We start from the raw sequence: 26977 nt of genomic DNA, 5'->3' as shown, positions 1-26977 counted from the left end.
GGAGGAGGTGGGTGATCCTCCCTCGCTTGGAGTCTTCCCTTGAGAAGTTGGATGTGCTTTGAAAGGAGCTGCCCTAACCAGGAATTGTGGGGTGGACATGGGGACGAGCTGGGAAAAGTCTCTGGCTTTGGGACAGAGCTCCTCCAGGATCACTGATCACTCCTGCACGGGGACATGGGCTCGTCCTGATCTCTGACCACATCTGGCTGCAGCTGGCTTACCTGGAGGTGTTCACAGCTTGCTCCACTGCATGGAATGCCTCTGGAATTCTGCAGTTCCAGGAGTGCCTCTGTGATCCAGACAGATCTCCTGCTTCTCCCTGTTCAGCTTTTTTTCTGGGATTTCCACTTTTCTCCTTTACCCCACTTATCCCAAAGCAGAGCTGCCCCGATTCCCCTGGGAAATTCCCTTTTTCCGGGGAGAGCAGGGATGTGCTGAGCCCTGCACAGCCCAGGGGCATGGAGGGACGTGGGATCTTTGGGATCAGGGCAGGACAGAGCTGAGTGTGACCCCACACAGGGCCTGTCCCTCCTGCTGGGGCTGGTTTGGGATGCTGGCAGGAGCTGGAGCGCTCCCAGGACAGGGAAGGGACAAAGCCACCCCCGTGTGGGGTGGCACAGAGGTGACACTGCAGGCTCTGCTGACCTTCCTGGCTCCAAAATTGGTTTTTATTCGGATTTGCATAATCCAGCACAGCAAACAACGGTGGGATGGGACTAAATGAGGGAAAAAAAAAAAAAAAAAAAAGAGGGAAACACAAACAGATTTACCTGAAATAACCAGCAGCTCTCGGAGCTGCCACCTGCACTCCTGAAGGGCACAGCCTGGAGCTGGGGGCAGAGCTGGGAGGTGAAAAGGGGCCAAAAAATGTGGGAGAAAAGCAGAATCACTTCCTTAGGGATGAGATATTCCAGCTCTCCCCAGCTGGGAAGGGTTGTCTGCCCCAGGAAGATCCTCTGGGCTGCTCAGGTGTGGGATGAGGCTGCAGGGAGAGGGGATGGAGGTGGGAATGTGCAGGGCAGCCTTGCCCAGCACCTCCTCATCTTCTCCTGCTTCCCCAGCTCCAGAAGGAACAGTGGCAACTGTGATGGGAACGGAAATTCCTCTCTGAGATGAAAACTGAGCAGGGAGCAGCTCGGAGAAAGGGTCGGGGACTCAGCACGCGTTGTTGGAATTCCAGGTCACGTTTTTTTAAAGAGATTTTGAGAGTAAATTTGTTTTAATTCAATGCCTTTAAACAAACCCAAACACGGATTTCACAACAATTCCGGCCCCAAATCCCTTTTTCCAGGCTTTGTGGCAGGAGGAGACCTGAATAAAAGCCTGGCTTTGGCCAGTGGGGTGTTGTTTGCTTTTCTCCTGCCTGGGTGTGCAAACTGGGGAGGAAAGGACGGCAGCACAAAGCGAGGAGCAAGGATTCAATCCCTGGAATTTGCTGGTTCCTAAGGAAGCAGAGCCGGGCTGAGGTGCCTAACAAGGTGTATATTTTATAGGGGAGAAGGTTTTAATGGGGTTGAGTGGATCTAAGAGTCTCCACTGTGCCATAAATTCCCCCAGACAAGCTTTTGGTGTCACCTTGCTCCTTGTGATAATGAAGGGGATTTAAATGGGATGGAATGGAGTCGGGAGCTAAGCTATGGCAGCAATTTATCCCGGGAATCTGCAGCAGAGCTGGGGAAAATGAAGCCTTTTTTAGATATAGATACAGATGGATTGGAAATGGAGTTGCCTCTCGCACAGGAGGCTCCTTTATCACCAATAATATCGGGACAAATCCTGCCTGGCTCTTGGCACAGCCTGCGGGTGCACCAGCAGAGCTGGGAGCTGCTTCCAGCCAGGAGCTCGTTCCCAGCACAGCCCCTGGCACGGGGAGCAGGTGCAGCTGCTGGAGGTGTGAACATCGTCAGAAATTCCAGCTCCCATCTGCCTCCCAAACACCTCTCTGCTCTGCAGCTCCCCTTCCCCAGCTGGGGCAGGAGGGCAGGAAAAGGAAAACTCTGGGGAAATGAGGGAAAGGCTCAGCCCCCAGGGACAGCTCCTTTAACAAGGAGGGATGGTTTGGAGCTAAAGGAGAGAGATTTAGGAAGTTCTTTCACCCCTGCCATGGCAGGGACACCTCCCACCGTCCCAGGCTGCTCCAAGCCCAAATTTCCAAACCTTGGACATTTCCAGGGATCCAGGGGCTGCTCTGGGCACCCTGTGCCAAGAACAATTCCTGTCCAATATCCCATCCAGCCCTGCCCTCTGCCAGTGGGAAACATTCCCTGTGTCCTGTGTCTCCATGGTTTGGAGAAGCCTGGGAGTGTCAGGACATGGAGAACATCCAGAGTGAGGCTCCTCAACACCTTGGATCACTCTGGAATTCTTGGGAACTCGTGGCTGAGCTGAAATAGCATCAAATATCCTCAGCAGCCCCAGGGAAAACACTGAGAGCTGATCTCAAAAATGTAGAATCATGGTTTGGACTGGAGGGAACCTCAAATCCCATCCAATCCCACCCCTGCCAGGGCAGGGACACCTCCCACCGTCCCAGGATGTTCCAAACTCCATCCAGCCTGGCCTTGGGCACTGCCAGGGATCCAGGGGCAGCCACAGCTGCTCTGGGCACCCTGTGCCAGCCCTGCCCACCCTGCCAGGGAACAATTCCTGCCCAAAATCCCATCTAAATCTCTCTTTTTTTACTCTCAAACCACTTCCCCTTATCCTAGCACCGTGTGTCCGTGTAAAAAGTCACAGGGAGGATTTTTTCCTGAATATTCCATCTAAACTCACGCTCTGGCACTGAAGCCACTCCCCCTTGTCCTGGTCCTTGTAGATCGTCTCTCTCCATCTTCTTTTGGCTCCTTCAGGTCCTGGAAGGCCCCCATGAGGTCTCCCCAAAGTTTTTCTCCTCCAGGCTGAGCAATCTCTGCTCTCCCAGCTTTTCCTCATGGGAGAGCTGCCCCATTCCCTTCATCCTATGAGGGACTGGAAACGTTTTAGGGCCAAATTCAGCCCTGGACTGAGCTCAGACCCCACAAATGAGAGCCCCACACCCTGCAGGGACCCAGCAGCGCTGCCACAGAGGGGAAAATCCCTCGGTATTTCTGGAAAAAGCTTTTCCCTGCACAAATCCTTGTCTCTCTTGCACTAACCCTCATTGCAGGTGAAACAGAATTGAAACTCCTGGCAGTTTTGGGAGGTGTAAAAGGCTTCCCTGCAGTATTTGGGCTGTGGGGGAAGCTCCCAGTTCTGTTCTGTCACTGCCTGTGGGGTTTTTCAGGTGTCAGCTCTGAGGGATGTAAATGCTGCAGACATCAGGTTATTCAGAATTTGTCTCATTCCCTTTTGATCTCATATTTGTGTCTTTTCCAGGGTGTGTTTATTCACCCCACCCCCTTCATTTCTTTCTTCCTTTCTCCTTCTAACTCTAAACATCCCTTTTAGCTTCTAAAGATAGGGCAATGTTGTGCTAAGGAAACAGCCATTCTGCAGCTTGACCTAAAAATGGGCATGTTTGGAGTCGGGCACTTCTTGGAACGCAGCTTGGGAATTGAACACAACTTCCAAAAAGTCCAAATGTGCTGGGCAGAGGGGCAGGTGAGCCAGGAGCAGCAGCCCTGGGGCTGGAGTGAGCAGGAGGGTGGGGTGCAGGTAGGACGTGCTCCCGATGGCTTTGAGGAGTGTCATGGCAACGGTGGGAGCTGGATAATTAATATTGCACACGGAATTACAGCACAGGCAGAGCTTTAAATACACAAAGTGCCCCTGTGTGGGAGCCTGCTCTCCCGGCTGGGTGGGGAAATCAGAGTATTTTGGGAATCACAGAGCCTTGGGAAAGGGCAGGGCACCTCTGTCCGTGCTCCTGCTGACCCCGTTTCTGGCACGAGGTTTGGCTTGGGGACACGAACCCATGGGAAGGAGCAGGGGGAGGGCTGAGCTCCCAGCTGAGCTCCCAGCTGGAAAAGTGGGATGGAAAAATCAAAAATCCCTCTGGGATGTGTCCTGCAGGTGAGAGGAGCAAGCCTGGTGGGACATTTGGACATTTTGGTGCCTTGCTTTAATGGAAGAGTTGCAGGAAGGGGGAAAGAGGATGGGAATATTGGAAAAGCCTCTTCCAGAAGTGTTCAGGGGATGGGAATATTGGAAAAGCCCCTCTCAGAAGCGTTCAGGGGTCTCTGGGGTGTTTGACTCTGTTCTTGCAGATCAAATCCACGAGCAGGGGCAGGATCACCACTCCTGCCCTCCTCCTCCTCCTCCTCCTGTGCAGGTGAACAATCCCAGCTGTGCCAGCCTTTCCTCCCAGCAGAGCTGCTCCATCCCTCTGCTCATCCTGGAGCCTCCTCTGGCCTGGCTCCAGCAGCTCCAGCTCCTCCCTGTGCTGGGGCAGCTCTGCAGGTGGGCTCTCACCTGAGCACAGGGGCAGAATCCCCCTCCCCTGCTGCCCACGGGGGGTTCCGGGTCAGGCCAGGTCCGGCTCTTTCCCTCCAATCCCCCAAATCCTCCTCCCTGGGTTGATCCCTGCTGCTCCCATGCCCGTCCTGCCTCTGGATCCTCCCTCCAGCTGAATGTTCCGGGTTCCTCAGGAACGAGCAGCGCTTCCAATCCTTCCCCAAACCGCAGCAGGGATGAGGTAAAAGCTGGATTTCCTCCCCGGGGCTCAGGCGGAGTTTTTAAACCGAGCCAGAACACACAATCCCCGGGGCGAGGTGTGAACAAACAGCTCATTAACAGCGGGATGGGGATGCTCCGTGCTCGGGAATGCTGTGGGGAGCTTTTCCCTGGAATTAGTGCGAGGGAGGGATGGAATTGCGGCGGAGTAATGAGGAGCTGGGGATGATAAGCAGGTAGAGATAATCAACTAATGAAGGTAGAGATAATAAACTAATGAGAGGAGGGCCGGAGCGAGGCTGAGGAAGCTGCGGGTGCCGCACGGGGAGGAAGAGCGGGCCAGGAAAAAAAAAAAAGCCACGGAGAATTTGGGGAAAGATGTATGGCACGAACGGAGCGCTTAATGCTGATAATAATTGGAGCTGGAGGGTGTGCTTCGTATATGAATAAAGTAATTAACCAATTAAAAATGCACAGGAGACGCATGATGGAAAATGATAACCAACAGGAAAATGATGGATGCCCGGCACGAGGAGCTGGAATATCCACGGAGTTCTCAGGGATGGAGCCGAAAATTCCCGGTTCTGGAGACCCTCCGGGTGCTCTTTGCTCGCTGCTGACCCTGCCACCTGCCGAGCTGGCCGGGTGACAAATTGTCCGGAATTAATGCCACCTCCCCCCGTGTTTGCGAGGAGCAGGCTCTGGGAAATGTGTGGAATCCACGCTCGGGAATGGCCGAGCATGTGGCAGAGCCCCGAGGGGCAGCGGCTGTGCAGGGAGCAGGAGGAGCAGCCAGCACCGGGTGACACATGGAGAACTCCAGAGATGAGCCAGGGGGTGAATCTGGTGCTTCACCATTGGATTTTCCTCTGTTGGTGCCTTTTTTTTTTTTTTTTTTAACACTACAGACAGCACCAGCCACAAAAAAAAAAAAAAAAAAAAAAAAAAAATTAAAAATATTTAGATTTTGTTGTCAGTGCCTTGAGTGCAACACCAACAATCTGCACTCCCCGAGTTTGTATTTCTGGTTTCATGGTCATAATTTCCTTTCTTTTCCAGATCCACTGGGAATGGGTGTGGAGCCAGCCAGAGCTGCAGGACTCTCCATCTGTGGAAAAACTGGGAAAGTCTGAGGAAAGAAGGTGAATCTTTGTGGGAAAGGTTGAAAAAAGTGGGTGCCAGGTTGGAAAACCACATTTCCCTGTATCCCTGCTACAGCTCTTCCATCTATAGCCAGGAATTCCTGAGCTCTGGATATTTCCCTGCTGATTTCTGAGGGGTTCCTCATCTCCTGGATCTGGCTGGGACCTGGAATTGCTGAAGGCTGAGGGATGGTGGAGTCATGGGGGGGCTTTGGTCTGAATGAAGGAGCTCTGCTTAGAAAAAAATTCCCATTAAAAAACAAAAACAAAAAACCAACAACAACTAAAAAAAAACCACAAAAGAAAAGCCAAAAAAACCCCCACAAACAAACAAAAAACAACAAACCCCCCCCCCAAAAAACAAACAAAAAAAATAAACAAAAAAAATCAAACAGGGACCAGGTGCCTGGAGCTGAGTATCTCACACTAATGGATCCATTTAATCTTCTAAAAGCCCTTCTCGATGCAGAATTCTCTACAAATGAGTTCCTGAGGATGCCACAGCGATGGATTTGGGAGGGGAGCAGGTGACAACATCCCCATTTCTGTGCTGCCTGCAGCCTGGGACAGTAAATAAAGCAGTTGCTGTGTGGCAGAAATTGAGGAAAAAAAAACCCCAAAAATCGGAGCTGCACTCCTGCAGGCAGCCGGGCTTGGAGCTGGTTTTGGATCCTGTCTGCTCCTCATGGGTTTTGCTCCACATTTTGGGTGTGTTTGCAGTCAAATCCTGCTCCAGCCCAGCTGCATCCCTGCCATGGGATGGGGAGAGCCCTGCAGGGAATGTGGGGTGAGCAAGGCTCAGCAGCTTGGCCAGTCTGGAGCCACCATCCCTCCCTTTGGAGCTCTGAGGATTTGATTTCTATTTTATTTTTTTTTAATGGAAAAGGGGAGATTTGAGCAGAGGACAGAGGGGGTGTGAAATATCTTGGTGAATACAACAGAGCTTTTCCCTGCCAACCACCCCACATCCAACGCTCCATTTCCATCCTTTTCCTGCTGGATTCAGTGGATTTAGCACGAGGATGGGTAGTTCTTAGATAGTAGGAATGGAGTTTTTCACTGAAAACCACCCCCCTTCCACACTTTATTCCCATTTTCCATCCCTTTCCTGCTGCATTCAGCTGATTCAACAAAAGGATGGGTAATTCTTGGTGAAGGGAATTCAGGAGCTTTTCCTGGGGTGGTTTGCAGGGAAAAACTCCATTCCCACTATCCAATTTTTAAATTTTTTTATCCACACTTTATTCCCATTTTTCCATCCATTTCCTCTTGGAATCAACAGATTTAGCACAAGGATGGGCATTTCTTGGATAGTAGGAATGGAGCTTTTCCCTGCAAACCACTCCACATCCACACTCTTTTCTCACTATCCAAGAACTACCAAATCCTTGTGCTAAATCCACTGAATCCAACAGGAAAGGGATGGAAAATGGGAATAAAGTGTGGATGTGGGGTGATCCACAAAAATCCAACTGATCTTGGATAGCGGGAATGGAGTTTTTCCCTGCAAACCACCCCCCATCCACACTTCATTCCCATTTTCCATCCCTTTCCTGTTGGATTCAGTGGATTTAGCACAAGGACTTGGTAGTTCTTGGATAGTGAGAAAAGAGTATGGATGTGGAGTGGTTTGCAGGGAAAAGCTCTGTTCCCATTATCCTTTTTTTTTTTTTTTTTGTGGACCACTCCACATCCACACTTTATTCTCATTTCCTCTTGGAATCAACAGGTTTAGTACAAGGACAGGTAGTTCTTGGGGAGTGGGAACAGATTTTCCCTGCAAACCACTCCACATCCATACTCCTTTCCCATTTTCCATCCCTTTCCTGCTGCATTCAGAGGATTCAGCACAAGGACGGGGCACAGAGGACACCTCGTTCCGGTGTCCTGGGGCACCTCCCGCTCCGTCCAGGCGGAATTCCTGCCCCTGCTCCTCCCGAGGGCGGGGTGGATCCCGAGCATCTCCCTCTGCAGCCCCATCCCACCCACGGGCACGGTGGCCAAGCGGTTCCCACGGCGGCCAACCCTGCGAGGAGGAGCCGATTAAAAGTCTCCATTGTGCAAAAAAAAAAAATGTCAATATTTACATTCTGCCAGCGGAGTTGTTCTTTTGCCGACTTTCTCCCACAAGTGCCTGTTGGAGTGTTTTGAAAAGCCACGGACCTAAGAGCAACACAACCAGCGACTGACAGAATTAATAAAAGAGAGGCTGCGACTTAAGAAAATAAGATGATATTAACAAGATAATTATCTCTCATCAAATTAGTCCAGAGGGAGCCGAGCCAAAGCTCCACTCAGTAGCCTGGAAGGGAAGGAACTGGCAGGGGAAGCGATTTGTGGAACAACAATAGGAACGCTCTGCCCTTGTGGAGGAAAGGGCTGCGAGCAGCGAGGCTCCGCCGAGATAAGCGCGGAGAAATCATCTTCGGAAACGCAAATCCACCGAACCTTTTGTCTGCGGAGCTGCCGGCGCTTCCCAGGGGAGCTGGGACCTGCCAAAACACCTGGGGAAACATCTGGGGAAGGAGCTGGGATGCGGGAGCGGCTGTGGCAGCAGGGATGTGCCCCCCATCCATCCCCACCCACCTTCCCTCTGCTCTCCGTGGGGTTAAATCCAGAGCGGAGCAGGATGGAGACAAATTCGGTGGGATTCAGGCAGCGAGGGGAAAATTCTCTCTGTTCTTCCCCTGATTTTTCCTCTCCGCTCCCTAAATCCCGCTGAATTTGTCTCCATCTGGGTTTAACCCGGATTGAGCCTCGCTGGAGAGCTCGCAGTGACCCCATCTCTTTTTTCATCTCCCCCTTTTGCCAGCACGAAATGAGGGGGTAGAACCCCCGTGAGAACGCGCCCCGGCTGGTCCTGGAGGAGCTGAACATTTGGGAAAAGCTCTCCCGGGAAATTCGGTCCGACCACCCCGTGTGCCCTGCCCCGAGCAGCCTGGAAGTCAAGGAGCAAATCCCAGCAGGCAGCTCCGAGCGATTTCTATTCCAACATCCAAATATTTCCCAGGATTGGACCCTAAATCCTCTCCTGGGGGAAATCCCTACCCGGAGCTTCCCCCTCTCACCACCAGCGAATTTCGGAGTTTATAAACACTCGGTTCCCCTCTGCGTTCTCAGGCTCTCCAAGCCATGTGTTTGCCATTATCGAGCTGCTTTCGGGGCGCTTTAAATCGCTTTATTTCCATTCTTTTGTCGCTGTTTGCGCGGCTGCCGCGTCTCTGGAAAACACAAAAGCCCCTCGAGGCTTTTGGTGTGCTGGGTTTCGTCACCTCCCTCCGAGCCTCTGCCTTTGTGCGCTCCCCTAGATGGCAACTCAAGACAAGAATTTATCCAGCCGGGAGTGGCTCGGGAGCCCCGGCCGGGCACAAAGGCGTGGGATGGAGCAGGGCACGGCCGGAATTTTGATGAACTCACCCCGGTGCTGTCGGGGACCAGCGCCAGGTTGGGTGAAACCTTCTCTGAGGGTTCCTTTGAGTCTCTGCTCGTTTTGCTGCGTTTGGGGATGTCACAGAGCCGCAATCCCACGGTTGTTGTGTTTAATCAGGGAGTGGGAAATTGTGGGATCGTGGAATCCCACACTGGGTCAGGCTGGGAGGGGCTCATGTGGTGGCACCTCCCTGCTCCAGCAGGGCCATCCCAGAGCTCAGGAATATCTGGAATATCCCCAGGGAGGGACAATCCACAGCCTCTCTGCACACTCTGCTCAGGGCTGGGGCACAAGTTCTGCCTCCTGGGATCAGCCCCTGCCCCTTCCTCTGGTGCCATTGCTTGGATGCTCCCAAGATCCAGACCTCTGCTCTTCCAAGAGCTGCCCCACATCCCAGCCTTGGCTCCTGCAGCAATGGGAGCTGTGAGGTGTCCCCTTGTCCCATTGTCATCCCTGTCCTGCCCTTCCCTGAGCTGAGGATCCCGCAGGATGAGCTGTGGGGCTCCACCTTTGGAGCAGATCCCCGGAAATGTCAGGAAAATGGGGCACAGCCGGTTTTACCAGGTAGACCCTGGACCTACAGAGCAGCAACCTGGAGGCCACTGTTCAAATGTTTCAAATGATGAGGTTTGTGCTGGGAATTCAGGGATCAGAGGGATCCTCAGTGGGAATTTGGGGATCAGAAGGATCCTCACAGGGAATTCAGGGATCCTCAGTGGGAATTCAGGATCAGAGGGATTGTCACTGGGAATTCAGGGATCAGAGGGATCCTCAGTGGAAATTCAGGATCAGAGGGATTGTCACTGGGAATTCAGGGATCAGAGGGATCCTCACAGGGAATTCGGGGATCAGAGGGATCCTCAGTGGAAATTTGGGGATCAGAGGGATTCTCACTGGAAATTCAGGGGTCAGAGGGATTCTCACTGGAAATTCAGGGTCAGAGGGATCCTCACAGGGAATTCAGGGATCCTCAGTGGGAATTCAGGGATCAGAGGGATCCCTGCCCTCACCGAGCAGCAGGAGGAGGTGACAGACTCTGGGCAGCCTCTCTGTGGGGACACACGGGCAGGGTGGTGGGGACAGCCCCAGATGTTGTCCAGCTGCAGAAAGGCAGCCCCAGCTCCAGGTGTCACCCCCCACCAGGTGCCCAGAACTGCCACAGTGGCCTGGGGCCACCAAATGAGAGCAGAGACCAGTGCCACCACCTGAGAGCCACCCAGGGCCACCAGCTGAGAGCAGAGGCCAGTGCCACCGAGCTGTTGTGGCCACAGTTCCAAGCCCAGCAGAGCATTCTGGTAAATCCACGGATTTATGGAGGAATGAATGAGGAGAGGAGTGAATGAAGACTTTTGGCTTCTGCTGGCTCTGGAGGAAGCCGTGCTCTCCCTGAGCCAGCCTGGCCAGGGCTGCCAAGTGCAAAGCCATCCGGAAAAAAAAAAAGAAAAAAGAAAAAAAAAAAAGAAAAAAAAAGAAAACAGGGAAAACGAGTCAGTGAGGTAGAAAATGCCTGGGCTGTTGTGTGAAATTCCTCTGCACCAGCCCTGTCACTCCTCCTCAGCCTTGCACGGCTCTGCCTTTGATGGGCATCTCTGGGTGTAATTAAAGGTGACAGAGTGCTGGGGACACAACGGGGTGCAGCTCCCGGAGTGGCACCTCGGCCACCTCGGCGCTGCCGCTGTCCCTTGGCTCTGTCTCCTGGAGAGCTGCCAGCCACTCGCCCCCGAGATCACAGCCAGGGCAAGAGGCAAAATGTTTGGTGCCACTTCCAATTAGTAAATTATTTTATCTCCTGGTTCCCGGCTCCAAATCCGTTATGGCGGCTGGGAAATGCCTCCCGTGGTGGAGGAGATGGATGCACAGGAGATTTTTTTAATTTGAAGGAGGGATGGAACATCCTGCTCCTAAACCAAAGTGTGTTCCAATCCCTTCCCAGCGTGGTCTGCAGCCCCCAGCCCCGCTGGGATACTGGGAGCACTGGGAATCCGAGGCTGGCTTTGTGTGTTAGTGGGATTTGTGCTAATGATCTCTTGCCACAGGAACAGCTCCGGGCTCCCCACGGAGAAATCCGACCTGACACGGGGAGCCTGCACTGGGAGAGCCCCCCCAGAGCTCTGGGAGACTCATCCTGGATCTCTCCAGGATCTCTGCATCTCCTGATGGGAAAGGGAGTTTAGCCCGTGGAATTTTCCACGCAGGCAGCACTGACCCCAGACCACAGAAAAAGGGAACAAGAACAAATCCCAGGGGATAAAGGAGCTGTTTATCCAGAGGTTTGGATGTGCAGGGATGGAGGTGGAGGGGGCTGGAGCCACCTCTGGAGCTGCAGCTGCCTGCGGGGTCTCAGGTGGGCTTGGCCCCCCTGGCCAGCCCCACTTTGCTCTCCCCTGCATTGCAAACTCTCCTCTGGCCCTACAAACACCCCAGGCTGACCCCAGTGCCCCTCAAAATCCTGATTTTCCAGCTCCCAGCACCGCCAGAGCTCCAACACCACGTGCCAGGCCCGGATCCAGCAGTGCCAAGTGCCTGCCTTGGTACAAAGCACAACTGCCAGGGAAAACCAGGAAAGGAAGGATTGAGGCTATTTCCCGTTTGATAAAAGAGTGGCTGAAGGTCTTGGAGCACATTCCAGGTTCACAGCAGGGTTTTGGCACCTTGGAGTGGCTGCTGAGACCCAGCAGGGCCCCACAGAGCTCCTGGGAGCTGTGCAGAGCCTTAAACACATTGAAATGAGTGGCAAAGATAAAAGAGCAGAGATAAGCGATAAGAACTCGCAGATGACAGCAGCACAATCTTCAGAGCTGCAGCGGGGAGCAGGAAAAATGGCCACATTCAAATTCCCAGAGAATTATCTGGGAAAACAAGGAGTAATTACTCAGGCAGGAGATAACTCTGCCTTCCCTCGCCTGGCCCTGGGCACTCTGCTCCAGGGGAAGTTTGGGTCACCTGCCAGTGGCACCTCAAAATGAGGCTCAGAGCCCTCCCCCTGAGCAGGAGCAAGGGCAGGAAGGCTCCACATTCCCTGGAAATCCCAGGGTTTTTTTTCCTGAGCTCGGAGCTGTGTTGATCCAAGATATCTGTGCATTGTTCTCTGCTGGCTGGGACACCCTGATTTTGGCACTGCCCTTTCTGCATCTCCATCTCTCCCTGGGATCTTCTCCTGGGAACAGCCAGGATGCATCCTGCTCCAGCTAGAGCTGGGAAAAGCCAGGGAAGGATTTATTTTGTCACCAGGGCAGGGCAGCAGGTACAGCTGCTTCCAGCAGCTCCTGTTTGAAGGTTCCCAATCCACAGATCCCTTTGTGCACCATTCCCTGATGGATTGGTGAGCTGCTAATTTAGGGAATCACCTTCTGGGGTCACCTGTGCAGGGCCACAAAGTCCTGCCAGTGTCAGAGTCCTGCCAGTGTCCCAAAATCCTCCCAGTGTCACACAGTCCTGCCATCCCCGTGCCACACATCCCACAGGAAAAGGTTTCCCATGGTTAGTCCTGCTGCTCCCCCTCCTTCCATTTGATGTCCCTGGTTCTTCCTCATCACTTAACAGGGAAAACGCATTCCCAGCTCATCCTGAGGTGGCTTTTAGCTTTTAGCCGGCTCTCCTTTGCTCTGCTCCTTCCCTGAAAGGCCCTTTCATGTCTCTGAGTGCTTCCATCTCTGTCCTTTCCCTCTGGAGATCAGAGTGCCGGGAATGCACGGGAATATTCGGGACACTGGGGCAGAGCAGAGCTTTTTTAATCACCCAGAGCCGGGAATCACCCTGGGATTCAGAAGCCGCTGGAGGAGCCTCCACCATTCCTTTGAGGGCGAGCAATGAGGAGCACCGGGACTTGCTGGAGTCATTTCTTCCCGACCCGACACGGGAGTGGTTTGGGAGCTCTTGGATCCGTCCTTGTGGCCCATCCAGTTGGGAATGACACGCCAGGGTGAGATGAAAAGCGTCAGGGTGCATAAAGAGGAGAAGCAGAGCCCTGCCAGTGCGCAGTCATCGCGCTCGGCTGTCTCCTAATGTGTGCCTTTGAAATGCTAATGCGCTTTTAAAGTAGGTAATTTTCATGTAACTTCTACCTACAGGACTCAAAGAAGGTGTTTATTACAATCCTGCCTGGCCTGGGGCACAGCTAATGAATTCCAGAGCCTTTCCATGACCGAATTCCAGCCCGGCTGCCCAGCCCTGCCCTTTGGGCTGGCGTCCTGGCACACGGCACGGCTGGCACGACACCTGCGTGCCCTGCTGGGTCGGGATGCCAGGGATGGGATCGGGAGAGGAGGAGGAGGAGGAGGAGGAGCAGCAGGACCAGCCCTCCCTGACCCACAGCCCGGAGGGTTTCGCTGAGCTGAGCCACCAGCCCTGCCACAAATCCCAGGAGCTGCTGATGGCTTTTATTCCATCCCAAAAGCCCCCCTCAAAAAAATCCCCAAAAAGGATTTGCATGGTGGATGGCTTGGAAAAGAGGGCAGGTTTCCATCCAACAACAGCTCCACCAAAACATTCCCAGAGCGCCAGCACAACCCAGGGAATATTTGGAGGCTGCTCCAAAGAGCATCACCCCAATGTTGGTTTGTTTTTTTTTTTTTCCTGGCGTGCTGGAAATGTGTCAGAGCCAGGCCATGGAGAAGGACTGGAGATGTTATTTCATGAAAAGTGTGCGGGGGCTGCCCAGCAGGTCCTGCACTGCCCGGGAAGCAGCTTTGGGGTGGAGCAGGGCTCGGTCGGGCTGGGCCGGTTCGGGACATGCAAAGAGCCCAGCCCGGGGCTCCTGCGGGATCACAAAGCCGGGGAAAATGAGCGTCGGGAAGGTGGCGATGTCCTGAAGAGCCACTCCCCAAACGGCTCAGGGAGGAGGACACGGAGCTGGGGTTTGCCCGGAGAATCCCACAAGCGTTCCCGATCCCAGGGATGGGGCTGAGCCCTTCCCCAGCAGAGTCAGAGCCAGGCAGAGCTTTTGGCTGACTTGGCTTCATGTCCCGCTAATAACGGGCCCGAATCCCGTGTTCTGGTGTGAATTATGTGCACAAAACACAATTTGCTTTGCTAATGGTATTTGGCCATTTTGGTGCCGGGGAACTTTTCAGAAATCATTACCATGCACTCGGCTCTTTAGATTTTTTTTTTTCTCCCCTCTCTTCTGAGGCAATTTGTCAGAAGGGATTTTTTGACAATTTCACTGAACCATGCTCGAGAGCACGTTAACCCCTCCAGAGCTTTCTCCTCTGCTCTGCTTTCCCTTGGATTTGTCCCTGCTGCCTCGGCGAGGGGAGCTGCAGGGATCAGTGGATGCATGGATAGCTCTCAGCTCATGGGGCTCCAATTCCAAAATCCTCCTTGACGTCCCCAGAGCATCCAAATCCTCAGCTCGGGGGATAATGAGTTTCTCCCATTCCTCAGGGACACCTAAACAAGGAGATAATTGCAGCAGCAGCGGCAGGGATGGCTCCAGGAGCACTGAACTCAGCACCAGTCGCTTCCCAGCTCCTTGAGGAGGTCGGACATGGAGAGCTCGCAGTTCTCATTCCCAAAAAAACTCTTCCATGAGCCTCTTCTCGAGGGATTTTTGGGAGATGTGTGAATTCCAGGGTGGAATCAGGCCTTTAGGCATCTGCAATGGGAAAGGTGTCAGGGTTATCCCAGTGACTGTGGTTTTCCTAGCAGGTTTTTTTATTCCAGGCGCTGAGAAATTCCCAGTGCTGGGAAGGAGACTTGAGAACTTCCAGCAGACACATTCCAGGGCTTTGCTGCTCCAAGACTTTTTCTTTGGGAATACAGGAGCCTCGGAAGGTGCTGAAGGTGGGGTGGACGTGGCCAGGGAGGGAAGGGCTGCTGGGAATGAGTCAGATCCAGAGCCAATCCCAGATGTTGTACCTGGGACAGTGGGAGGTGTCCCTGCCCTGGCAGGGGGTGGACCGAGCTGATTTTTTATGTTCCTACAATTTCTAGGACCTCTTCCTGCTCATGAGTCCCTCCTGGCATCCAGACACAAACCAGGGGTGCAAACTGTGGGCTCTGCTTTGCCTCTCCCAACCAGAGAACCGGAGGCTTCACCCCAGAGCAGAGCCCTGGTGGGCTGGTGACATCTCCAGGGTGGCAGGTGACACACCTGGAAGAGGCACTGGGTGTGTGCTGAGGGTGCAGCACCTCTGTGAGCACCAGGAGCATCATTCCCCAGCCGGAAGAACAGACATTCTCTTGGATGGAAACCAACAATAAAAGCTCTGGCCTTGAAGAGAGACGAGTGGTGAGAGCTTTGCAGAGCCAGGCCTAGCACAGGGGGGGGAAAGTGATTAGCGAGCGATTATTCCCGACTTCTCATTATGTACGAACAAAATGAAATTATCCTGCAACTCATTTAAGGCAAACAAAGGGAAGAGCCTTCCCTTGTGGAGCGTTATCACGTGGAGGAGCTCCTGGGAGAGCACACAGCCCTCAGATATGGGAAACAGGGGACGGGCACAGGGACATCACCCCAATTACTGCCCCCCTCGTTAATCACTCAGTGGTGGCCAGAGGAACCTCTGCTCCCCTCTGCTGATGTGATTATCCCTGCACCAGCGGGGTCGGGAAGGATTCAGCAGGATCCCGAGGGAGCTGGGAGCAGCTCTGAGCATCAGCCAAGTGACAGCCATCAAGATGTCGAGTGACAAAAGCCCGACTGTGCCAGTCGGCAGCTGCCAGGGGAGGGCAGGGGATGCCATTCCCCGAGGGAAAACGGCCATGGAGGAGCTTCCAGCAGGTGGGAATGATGCCAGGGTGGGCTCCTCTTCCAGGGGCTTCCTCTTGGACTCAGAGGAATCTTGGAGTTTTTGTGCTTTGTGACTCTGACCCCCAGGAGAACACTGCTTTGACCTGAGACCTTGGAGAAGGCTCCCAAAATGGAGTGATGGAGTTAAAATCACGGGTGTGTGGTTTGGATAGAAATGTGTGATATCACACGGTGAAGGGTTTGGAATTTGGGGTTTTGGAATATAGTGATAGGTATGGGACGAGATGGAGGTTCTGGGGCATTGGCTTTTTCTTCCTTCTTGTTCCTTCTTCTTCCTTCTTGTTCCTTCTTCTTCCTTCTTGTTCCTTCTTCTTCCTTCTTGTTCCTTCTTCCTTTTGGTTTTAAGCAGTAGTTTTTGGTTGGATAGAAAATACCACACTGCAGGTCACAGATGTTTGGTCATTGGGTCAAAAGTAGAAATAATATATAATATTATTTTATATTATTTTATATACATAATAGAGACGTGTTGATATATAGATATAGATATACATATACATATACAAAATTATAGATCATTTTTAATTGGATAATTAGGCCTTAAAAGACCTTGCAACGAGCGAGATCCAGCTCCATTTTGTCATTTTTAGCTTGTTAGATAAAAGTGATGTAGAACTCACTGGATTATAGATAAAAATTAATAAACAACTGAGTCCCAACACAAAAATCCATCTCTCGTGTTTCAATCCCAGCTCTGCCTGGGGATGAGTGGATGGAGAGGTTGGAAAAGTGGGAAGTGAGGAGGGATGGAAGTTGAGGAAGGGATTGAGAAGACATTTAAGGAGCAATGAGGAATCCAAAGAGGCTCCAGCAGAGGTGGCATCGTTGGCATCAGGAAAACAGGAGCTGGGACAAAGAGGGTCCCTGAGCCTCATCCCAAATGTGCCAAGGGATATCCCTGGGAGCAGCTCCTTCCCAGGAGCATTCCCTTTGTTCTCCAGGAGCGTTCCCTCAGCTCTGCAGGCTCAGGATGTGACACCAGGATGTCTCTGAAGGGTGAAAACCCAAATTTTTGCAGGGAACAGCAAAATCTTCGTGTCCTTCCCCACGCTTGTGTTATAGGGGCAGAATCCAGAGAAGGGACAACCCTGTGGGGCAGGAGATTTCTGATAGTCCAGAGCCAGCCTGGGTCATGTTGTGGTGCCTGGTGTCCTCAGTTTAGTTCTAAATTATTTTGCCTTTTAAAATTAAAATAAATAAGTTTGGGGTTTTTTTGGTTTTTTTGTGTGCACTGGAAATCCGGTGGCTTCCTAAAATCCTTTAGTCCAGGTGATTTTCCAAGGATTCAATCCCACTTTTTGCACTTAGGATTTGAAGAGATGGCTGGAATTTAATTGTGTTTGAAATCTCTTAATGGATTGATTAATGATGAATTGATTAATTTGGGTAAATCTTCCAAGGAGCTGGGTGTCCTAATCGATGTCACCTTGCCAAGGTGTCCATGGGAAGGGGCAAACCCCAACCCCTGATGTCCCCAAGGGCCTTGGGGACACCTCAGGGCTCCCAAACCACACCAGTGGGGTCAAGAGGCCACAGCCTGTGCTGGAAACCAAACCTCAACAATCCCAAGGATCTGAGTTCATGGGGAAAGGCAGGATTTGTCCTCCCACAGCAGGGATTTGGTTCCCTTCAGCGAGTGACCCTGTAGCAAAGTGACAAAATTCCCGATATTTCCGAGCTTTCCCAGCTCATTTTTCTGCCCAGCTCCGTGGCCACAGCAGTTCACTGTGGGGAGGGGTTACAAATTGAAATCCTTGTGCTGGGGGTTGATTTTCCAGAGTGGGATTCGACCACAGAGAGGTTAAATGGTGGATTTGTAATGGGAAACCGCGGGATGGGGGAGGCTGTGGATTCTGGGCAGTTTATCTGATGTTCTCTGAGTGCTCCTGAGGTGCCAGAGGGGCTGAAACTCCAGCAAGGTTGAGATTCTGGAGTCCACAAAAGAGGAGGACACTCGATACAATAATAGGGAATGGGGGAATTGAGTGTTTGATCACGCCGGGGCATCTCCAGGTGAGTGCAGCGAGCTGGGCTCAGCAGAATTCCAGGTAATTCACCCAGCCTGGGCTGGATCCAGCAGCAATTCCACTGGATTTCAAGGACCTGCAAGGACAAAGCCCTTGCCGTGGTGGAATCCCCACAGCCCTGGGGCCTGGCAGCAGCCCCTGGAGATGCCAAACATTGCTCCAGGGCAGAGCTCAGCAATCCATGCCCAAACTCACCCCCTCTGGTTCTCATTTGAGTATAATCCTGGAATTCCTGGAATAAGGAGGAATAGCAAAGGGCTGTTGTCATCTCGGAGCAGCCCTGAGCTGGCTGGCACAGCAGACAGGTGGGGAAGGGACACTGCAGCCATCTGAGAACTTTGGGAATCTCAGAATCGTGGAATGGGATGGGTTGGGTTGGACTGGGATGGGTTGGGTTAGAAGTGACCTTAAAGCTCATCCCATCCCATCCCATCCCATCCCATCCCATCCCACCCCTGCCATGGCAGGGACACCTCCCACCATCCCAGGATGCTCCAACCCCAATGTCCAGCCTGGCCTTGGGCACTGCCAGGGATCCAGGGCACCCTGTGCCAGCCCTGCCCACCCTCACAGGGAACAATTCCTGCCCAAAATCCCATCCAACCGTGCCATTCCCTGTGTCCTGTCCCTCCATCCTTGTCCCCAATCCCTCTCCAGCTCTCCTGGAGCCCCTCTGAGCTCTCCCTGGGTCCTTCCCTTTTCCAGATGAACATTCCCAGCTGTCCCAGCCTGGCTCCAGAGGGGCTCCAGCCCTGGCAGGATCCCATTCCTGGATGAACACCGGGATGATGTCCCTGGTGACATTTGTGTCTCCAGGCAGGGCAGGACGGTGACTCGAGCTCCAGCTCCACAGGGCACTGCCAGGGCAGGTGCCAGGGGGGGAATGAGGACCTGCCCACTCCAGGGAATCCCGGAGCCAATTCCTGTGCCCAGAGGGCTCGGACAGGAGGGACAATGGCTCGGGAATGTGCCTTAAGTGGGGAATTCAACCCAATTTGCTGTCTGAAAGGGAATTCTCTCTCCCTCTCGCCTGGAATGTCACTGCCCTGCAGGGGTGGCACCGCAGGGGTGGCACCGGAGCCCGCACAAGGAACCGAGCTGGGGTGTCTTGGTTTAGTTTGATTTCCCGGCCGATGTGCCAATAAATGTTATAGTTTAGGTTTGCTGCTTTCAATACACTCATTTTGTGTGGTGAGATAGAATTAGGAGCAAGAGCAAGGCACACTAAGATTTCAAAGGGTATAAAAAACTTTATTAAAACACAAACAATGCATTTAGAATAAGATTTTCAGACCACTCCTTCCTCCCCCCTCTCACACTTTCTTACCAGCACACAGAGACACTTTAGTCAGTTCTCAACGTAAATAATCTTTTTTAATTCACTTTTGGCAGAGGTGCCCTTAGGGATGAAAGTGGGCACAAGGTGGGAGCCAGGGCGATTCCCAGGACTGGCAATCCCAGGGAATTTTGGTGATTTGGCCAAATCCAAACGGGGAACTCCTAAAAGAGCCCTCGGGGACTCAGCCAAAGAGGTTTGGGGTGGCACAGAGTGATTTTCTGGTTTTAAAAATTCCACCAGGGGTGGCACATCCCAGTGATGGCAGAAAAATTCTGATTTTTATTTTTTTTTTTTTTCCTTCTTGCAGAGTTTTGGGGAGGTTGGGCAGTGCAGGAAAATTTGTGGGGTGGGATTTTGATCTGCCTGCCCATACCAGCAGTGCCTGCATCGATACCAGATCAATAATGAGCTGAAAAACACCCCGAGAAAGCTGGGGGGAATTTGGGGGAAATTTGGGGGAAATTTTGGGAGGAATTTGGGGTTTCTGCTCCTTCTCCCCATTCAGGATAACAAATAAAAGCCGTGCCTAGGCCGGGCTGCTGGCCTGGCTGCTCTTAGGTTTTGTGGGTTTTTGGTTGGGGATTTTTTTTTTTGTTTTTTTTTTTTTTTATTTTTTGGGGGGGTTTCTGTTTTTTGTTTTTATTTTTGGGGGGTTTTTTTGAGGTTTTTTTTTATGGTGGTGGTTTTTGGAGTTTGCTTTTTGTTGTTTTTGGGGGGATTTAGGGTTTTATTGTTTGGTTTTTTGAGTTTTTTCCTTTTTTTAGGGGTGTTTGTTTTTTGTTGTTTTTGGAGTTTGGGGAGTTTTTTTGTTTGTTTTTTTTTGAGTTTTTTTTTTAGGTTGTTTTTTGGGTTCTTTTGTTGTTGTTGCTTTTGGTGTTTTGGAGTTTTTTTGGGTTTTTTTTTTGTTGTTGGTTGTTTTTGGGTTTGTTTTTTGTTGTTTTTAGGGGGTTTTTTTGTTTGGCTTTTTATTTGGTTTTTTGTTGGTTGTTTTTTGGGGGTTTTGTTGTTTTTGGGGTTTTGGTGCTTTGTTGTGTTAGTTGGTTTTGGGGGTTTTTTTTGTTGTTTTGGGGGTTTGGGGTCATTTTGGGTTTTTGTTGTTTTTTGTTGGTTGTTTTTTGGGGTTTTTTGTTGTTTTTGGGGTTTTGGTGCTTTTTTGTGTTAGTTGTTTTTTGGGGTTTTTTTGTTGTTGTTGTTTTGGGGGTTTAGGGGCTTTTTGGATTTTTTTTGTTGTTTCCTTGGGGTGTGTGTTGGTTTTTTTTTTTTTTTAATGAGATTTTTTTGTGTGGCTTCTTTTCGTTTTTTTTTTTTTTAATTTTTAATTTTTTTCAATTTATTTTTAATTTTTTTTAAAATTTCCCTGATTCCCTTTGTTTCTAACGGGCTGCTCGTGTGCCGGGCAGGGAAGATTTTGGGATTCTGTGTCCTGGGAGGGAGGGACCAGCAGAGCCACATCTGCCCTGTGCCAGCCTGCTCCTGCCACCCCTGGCCACTGCCACTGTCCCCACAGCGGGCACAGCTGGCACAGCTGGAGCCAGGATTAAAGCCAGGATTAGGGAAGGAGCAGCCCTAAAACCCCACAGCTGGGCTGTGCCCTGTCCTGATGGGAAAAAAAAACAAAAAAACAACAAAAAAAAAAACTGGAAACCCCCACCCTGCTCTCCCCTCTCCAAATTCAAGGCGATTTTTTCACCCCTGAGCTGGGAGTGGGGAATGCAAAGCTCTGATCAAACATTCCCCCGTTCTCCCCCACACCAAAAAAAAAAAAAAAAAAGAGTCTAAAGTGCACCCTGAGTCAACAGAGGGTGGAATTGTGGAATTGTGCTTCCAGAGCTCAGGTGAGAGCCCAAAGCAAACAGCAAAGGGCAAAGTCGGAGCTGGGTGGGTTTGTTTGCCCGGCCAAGGGGTTTGGGCACGGGGGTGATGGCACAGGTGAGCTGGGAGCGTCCCGGGGCTGGGAAACACCGTGTGGGAATGAAGAGGCTGCTGGAGAAGAGGGAAAAACGTGCGGGTCGATGTGAGAAGCGACACCAAAGCCCTGCCCCCGAATCCCAGGAGGTCCCGGCGATCCGGGATGCTGCTCCTTTAAAATGTCGGGGGGGGAGAAAAAAAAAAAACAAAAAAAAACAAAAAAAACCAAACCCAAATGAGGAGCCGACTGAAAATTAGTAGAGCAGAAAACTCCAAATGATGCAGAGCTAATTCCTTAAGTGTCAGACTGGCTGCCAGACCCTCCGCTTCTCAGCCTGCTGGCCCCGGGCTAGCAGGGGGCTCCCAGGGCTAGTGGCCGCCCCCCGGGGCTCAGGACCAGCCCTTGGGGTGTCCCCCCAGTCCCCGGGGTCACCCCAGGCTCCTCTCCCCACCTGCAGCCCCGCGCTGAGGGCAGGGGAAGTTTTTTAATATATTTTTTATTGGCCTGTAAATTTCTTTTCTTTCCCCACCGGCTCGGATCGATGTTTGCAGTTTCCTGAAGTCCCAGGCACGCAGATGAAATCCGCTGCCTCTATTACACGAGACAAGCTTTTATTTTCCCTCTGATTACTCGGAAAATAAACAGTGAGAGAGGAGAGGAGAGGAGAGGAGAGGAGAGGAGAGGAGAGGAGAGGAGAGGAGAGGAGAGGAGAGGAGAGGAGAGGAGAGGAGAGGAGAGGAGAGGAGAGGAGAGGAGAGGAGAGGAGAGGAGAGGAGAGGAGAGGAGAGGAGAGGAGAGGAGAGGAGAGGAGAGGAGAGGAGAGGAGAGGAGAGGAGAGGAGAGGAGAGGAGAGGAGAGGAGAGGAGAGGAGAGGAGAGGAGAGGAGAGGAGAGGAGAGGAGAGGAGAGGAGAGGAGAGGAGAGGAGAGGAGAGGAGAGGAGAGGAGAGGAGAGGAGAGGAGAGGAGAGGAGAGGAGAGGAGAGGAGAGGAGAGGAGAGGAGAGGAGAGGAGAGGAGAGGAGAGGAGAGGAGAGGAGAGGAGAGGAGAGGAGAGGAGAGGAGAGGAGAGGAGAGGAGAGGAGAGGAGAGGAGAGGAGAGGAGAGGAGAGGAGAGGAGAGGAGAGGAGAGGAGAGGAGAGGAGAGGAGAGGAGAGGAGAGGAGAGGAGAGGAGAGGAGAGGAGAGGAGAGGAGGATGAACCAATTCCAGACCTGTTTATTCCCTTCCCTCAAACAAGTCCCTTATCCTGCGAGCTGCTCCTCCGTCCCCCCTGCCCTCCTGCTCCCTCTTCCCTTCCCCTCTCCTCTCCCCCATGCTCTCCCTCCCCCGTTATCTTTAAAAGAACAATAATAATTAGGCAGAGCAGCCTCTAACACAATCGTTTCAGCCTGAGCAGGCAATTAGGACAGGCGGAGTGAGGTTAATGAACGCTGCATTGGTTTTTTTTTTTTTTTTTTTTTTTTTTTTTTTTTCCCCCAGCCGTGCCCCCCACATCTCCCCAGACGTGTGGCAGGGGCTGGCAGCCAGCGCTGCCCTCGGGCCAGCCAGGGTGGGCACGGGGCCAGCTCGGCTTGCCCAGGGCGAGCACAGGGCAGGGGGGGTGGGCACGGTGCCCAGCTCAGCCCGCCCAGGGCGAGCAGTGGCCACGGAGCTGTGGCCAAGCTGCCAGGATGTGATTTTGGCACGGAGGCAGAGCCGGGCATCTCCCAAGGCTCCCCCGGTGCAGGAGAGGGCTGGAACCCTGGAAAAAGGGAATTTTGAACTTTCTGTGCTGCCAGGCAGCGACCTCCCCCAAAAGAACACTGCTTTTGACCTGAGGCCTTGGGGAAAGATTTCAAAATTCCTTCCAAAATTGAATTACAGAGCTAGAATCACTGGTGTGGAGTTCGAATAAAATGTGTAATATCAAATTTAGAATTTAAGGTTTTAGACTATGGTGATAGGTACAAGGCAAGATGGAGGTTTTAGGTTTCTTCCTTCACCTTCTTCTTCTTCTTGGGTCTGGGTGGTATTTTTTTTTTTTTAATTAAATAGAAAATGCCACACTGTGGGTCACGGGTGTTTGGTCATTGGGTAAAAAGTAAAAATAATTTAGGTGTTAGTTTTTAATTGGACAATTAGGCCTTAAAAGACCTTGTAAGGAGAGAGACACACATCACCATTTCTTCATTTTTACTTTGTTAGCTGGAAGTGCTGTAACACTCACTGTAAGAGAGATAAGAATAAATAAACAACCGAGTCCAAACGCGAAATTCCGACTGTGACTGAAGAGAAAAAAAAAAAAAAAAAAAGAAGATGAAAAGTAATAGGAGAGGGTCACCTGGCACGTGGGTGAGAGGGCAGGGATGCTCCTGTGGTGGCTGGGCACAGACACAGAGCCAGGGCCAGGCAGCTGCACTGAAATATTCATGCCAAGCCGGCTTTGAAGGCAGCAGGATTTCTTGGAAATTCCCTGCGCCTCCTAAATGGAGCTGTCTGCTCGGGGTGGGGACAGGAGCAGCGCCCTGGTGCTGGCTCTGGAGCCTGTCCCACACTGCTGGTGTCCCACAGGGACAGGGCCCGGCCCTTGGGGACAGTGCAGTGACACAATCCCACGGCAGGGATGCTCTGGGAGCAGCTGGTGCCAGGTTAGGACGGGGACAGCAGTGTCCCTGTGCAGGTGATGGACAGGGAGGTGACAGGGAGGGAGAATTCCCTCACAGGTGACCCCAGAGGTGTTGGAGGCAGAATTCCCCCATGTGGGCAGCAGTGCAGGGGTCTTACACCACCTATTCGTGGTTTATTTATCAGGTTTTTTTGGTTTTTTCTCAGAGCCAGCATTAACAGAAACACGGTTCAAACAGTTTTTCTCGTGTTTGGGCTTGGATGTTTATTATATTTTATCAGAAAGTACAGAGAGTATGACAGCACTTCCAGCTCCTTGCTAGAAGTGAAAAATGGCCACAGAGGAAACTGCTACAAGGCTAAATAGAGAATTAACACTTATATTATTTATACTTTTGACCCAATAACTACATTTCCATGACTCTTAGAGTGACACTGACTGATCAGTTAGAAACTACTGCCTGAAATCCACGGAGAAGAAGAAAAATGAACAAAGAAAGAGACAACACCCAAAAATCTTTATCTTGTCCCATATCTATCACTATACTATAAAAATCCCAAATTTAAAACCCATCAGCCTGTGGAAGCACAAACTTTTAATTCACTACACACTCGTGATTTCTACTTCACCACTCATATTTAGAAGCAGTTTCTAAGGCTTCAGGTGTTCAGCAGTGTTTTCCAGGGGGTCAGTGCCTGAAAGCACAGAAAGCTCCAAAACTCCAGATTTCTGGGATCCAACACCCCCACAGGTGACCCCAGAGGTGTTTGGAGCAGAATTCCCCCACAGGTGACCCCAGAGGTGCTGCTGTGGTGGCTGCAGGGTGAGGGACAGCAGCTGTGACATTCCTGGAGCTGCCTCCTGCCCCGTTCCCTGCAGTTTGGGATGGGAGCTTGGGAGCTGTGACCCCTCCCTTCCAGGGGGCTGTGACCCCCCAGAACAGGGCTGGGACTTGTCCTGGACCTCCCAGCTCCACATCCTGATCCAAGGGTGGGGCTGCAGCCCTGGGTGTGCCCTGGGGAGGGGACACTGGGGATTTGGGATTTTCTGTCACATCCCCCATGCGCCCAAACACAAATATCCGAGGTTTTTCTGAAACATTGGGACCTTTCACCCCCCTGACACCTGGCAGGGTGGCACTGAGTGGCACAGTGACACAAAACCTGCCCTCTTTTCTGGGTTAGAAAGGCCTGGGTGCTGTCTGTGCACTGCTCCTGCTCCTGCCACCACCACACATCCCAAATCCTGCTGTAATTCGCTGTCCCTCAGGCCTCTCCCTATTACTGCTCTCCAAATGTCTCTCTCCCAGTCTCCATGGTGTTAAATTATATTTCCCCAGCTGGATTACTTTGCATTTGTTCAGAATGAATTTCATTTGGCTATTTCCTTCCTAGGCCTGACCCTTCTTTCCCAGTGCATTATCTTTTAGCTCTTTGTCCTCACCAGGATTTGCAGCACCTTCCCATTTCATATCCTCTGCAAATTTAATTAACAGGCTCTTTACCCTCCCTCTTTCAGATCAAATGAAGATGTTAAAGGAGAGCAGACCTGGCACAGATCTCACCACTAACCACTAACAACAATACAAGTACCTTGCACTTAAATTATGCACTTTCCATCAGAAGATTTGAAGGGTCTGTGCTGCAGAAGGATAATTATTAAACCCGGGAACTCCGCTCTGCTGGGGAATTTAATATTTGAGGTTTGCCTCAGGGCATGTGTCTTGTTGACTGTTGTGTTACCACTGGTCCTGACAGGCCTGGGATCGATGGCCCTGTCGTGCTGCTGTCCCTGTCCCTGTCCCTGTCCCTGTCCCTGTCCCTGTGCCCCACGGAGCTCCCTGGATGAGGAAGCCCCAGGTGGAACCCCAAGCACAGGTTCAGCAGTGTCACCTGCTGTGGTGCCAGGAAACGACTCAGGGAAATGCTGGAATTCGGCTGCATTGGGAAATCCAAGGTGCTCCAGCCTTGGTGTGGGCACAGGGTGGGGACACACGGGCTGTGCTTCACCTGCCCTTGGGCCACTCGAAGAGGAACTCCCAGGGCTCCTGGAGCCGGAGCAGGGTCAGCTCCAGGTGGGAATCGCTGCCCTGGGCATGAGCAGTGCCCCCCAGGGCAGGGCTGAGTTCTGAGCCTGGGGCAATCCCACCTTGATTTCCCTTCCCCTGCACCCCTGGGATCACAAGCTGGATCTTCCCATGGGAATAGAGGGTGGCCAGCCCCCAAAAACCTCTCCAAAAACCCTGCTTTTACTTCGTTTAATGGAAACACAACTGCAGCATTAAAGGGATTTGCAGGACAGAGTTCTTCACGCAGCAGTGGCCTCTCTTTTTTTTTTGCTGTTTTCCAACATTTAACAGCTGAATGTTCTCCCTGTGCCGCTGTTACCTGTGTGATGAATAATGCACGCTGCTCCTGCTCTGTGTGACTGCATTCCCAAATCCCAGCTGCATTCTGTGCCTGCACACGAACCTCCAACCAAATCTGCTGCTGGCAGCTCCTCCAGGGCCACCACCGTGGCCACAGCATCCTGTGGGGTGGGAGTGTGTCCCAAAAAGGGGAATTTCTGTGCTCACTGCTCCGACTTCCTCAACAGAATTTTCCTTCAGACCGCAGGAAGTGAGTGTACAAGCTTTTCCAAAAGGAAAATCCCGTGGATAAAGGGGTGCAAAGAGGATTCAGATCCCTGTAGAGTCTCTCCCTAAGACTGGACAGCAGGGCTGGAAAAAAACCTGGCTCATGGCAGGTGCTTATTTGTGCCTTCCTGGTAATGCTCCCAAAGTCCCCTGTGCTCCAGGCTCCTGCCTTGCAGGAGGAATTCTGTTATTCCCTGGCTGTGCAGTCCCTGAGCCTGGCATTAGTCCCTGTGGCATTTTTCTCTCCTGATAAGTCAGCTCATATCCTTGATTTTCACAGCAATATTTCAGAGAGGCTGAGCGGGAATTCAGCTGCTGTTCTTAACAGAAGGAAAATAACCCTCAGTGCCACTTCAGGGGAATATTAATATGGCACTGAACACGGGATTGTGAAATCCCAGCTGGAAACTGGGACTGTGAAATCCCAGCTGGAAACTGGGACTGTGAAATCCCAGCTGGAAACTGGGACTGCCCTCCCAGCACTGAGCTCTCAAATACCCCCTCTGAAGAGCAGTGGGATTAGGAACCCAAATTCCTCACGGGAT

This window comes from Sturnus vulgaris, chromosome 15, assembly GCF_052056855.1.
Source record: "Sturnus vulgaris isolate bStuVul1 chromosome 15, bStuVul1.hap1, whole genome shotgun sequence".
NCBI lineage: Eukaryota > Metazoa > Chordata > Aves > Passeriformes > Sturnidae > Sturnus > Sturnus vulgaris.
This window is presented reverse-complemented; position numbering follows the sequence as displayed.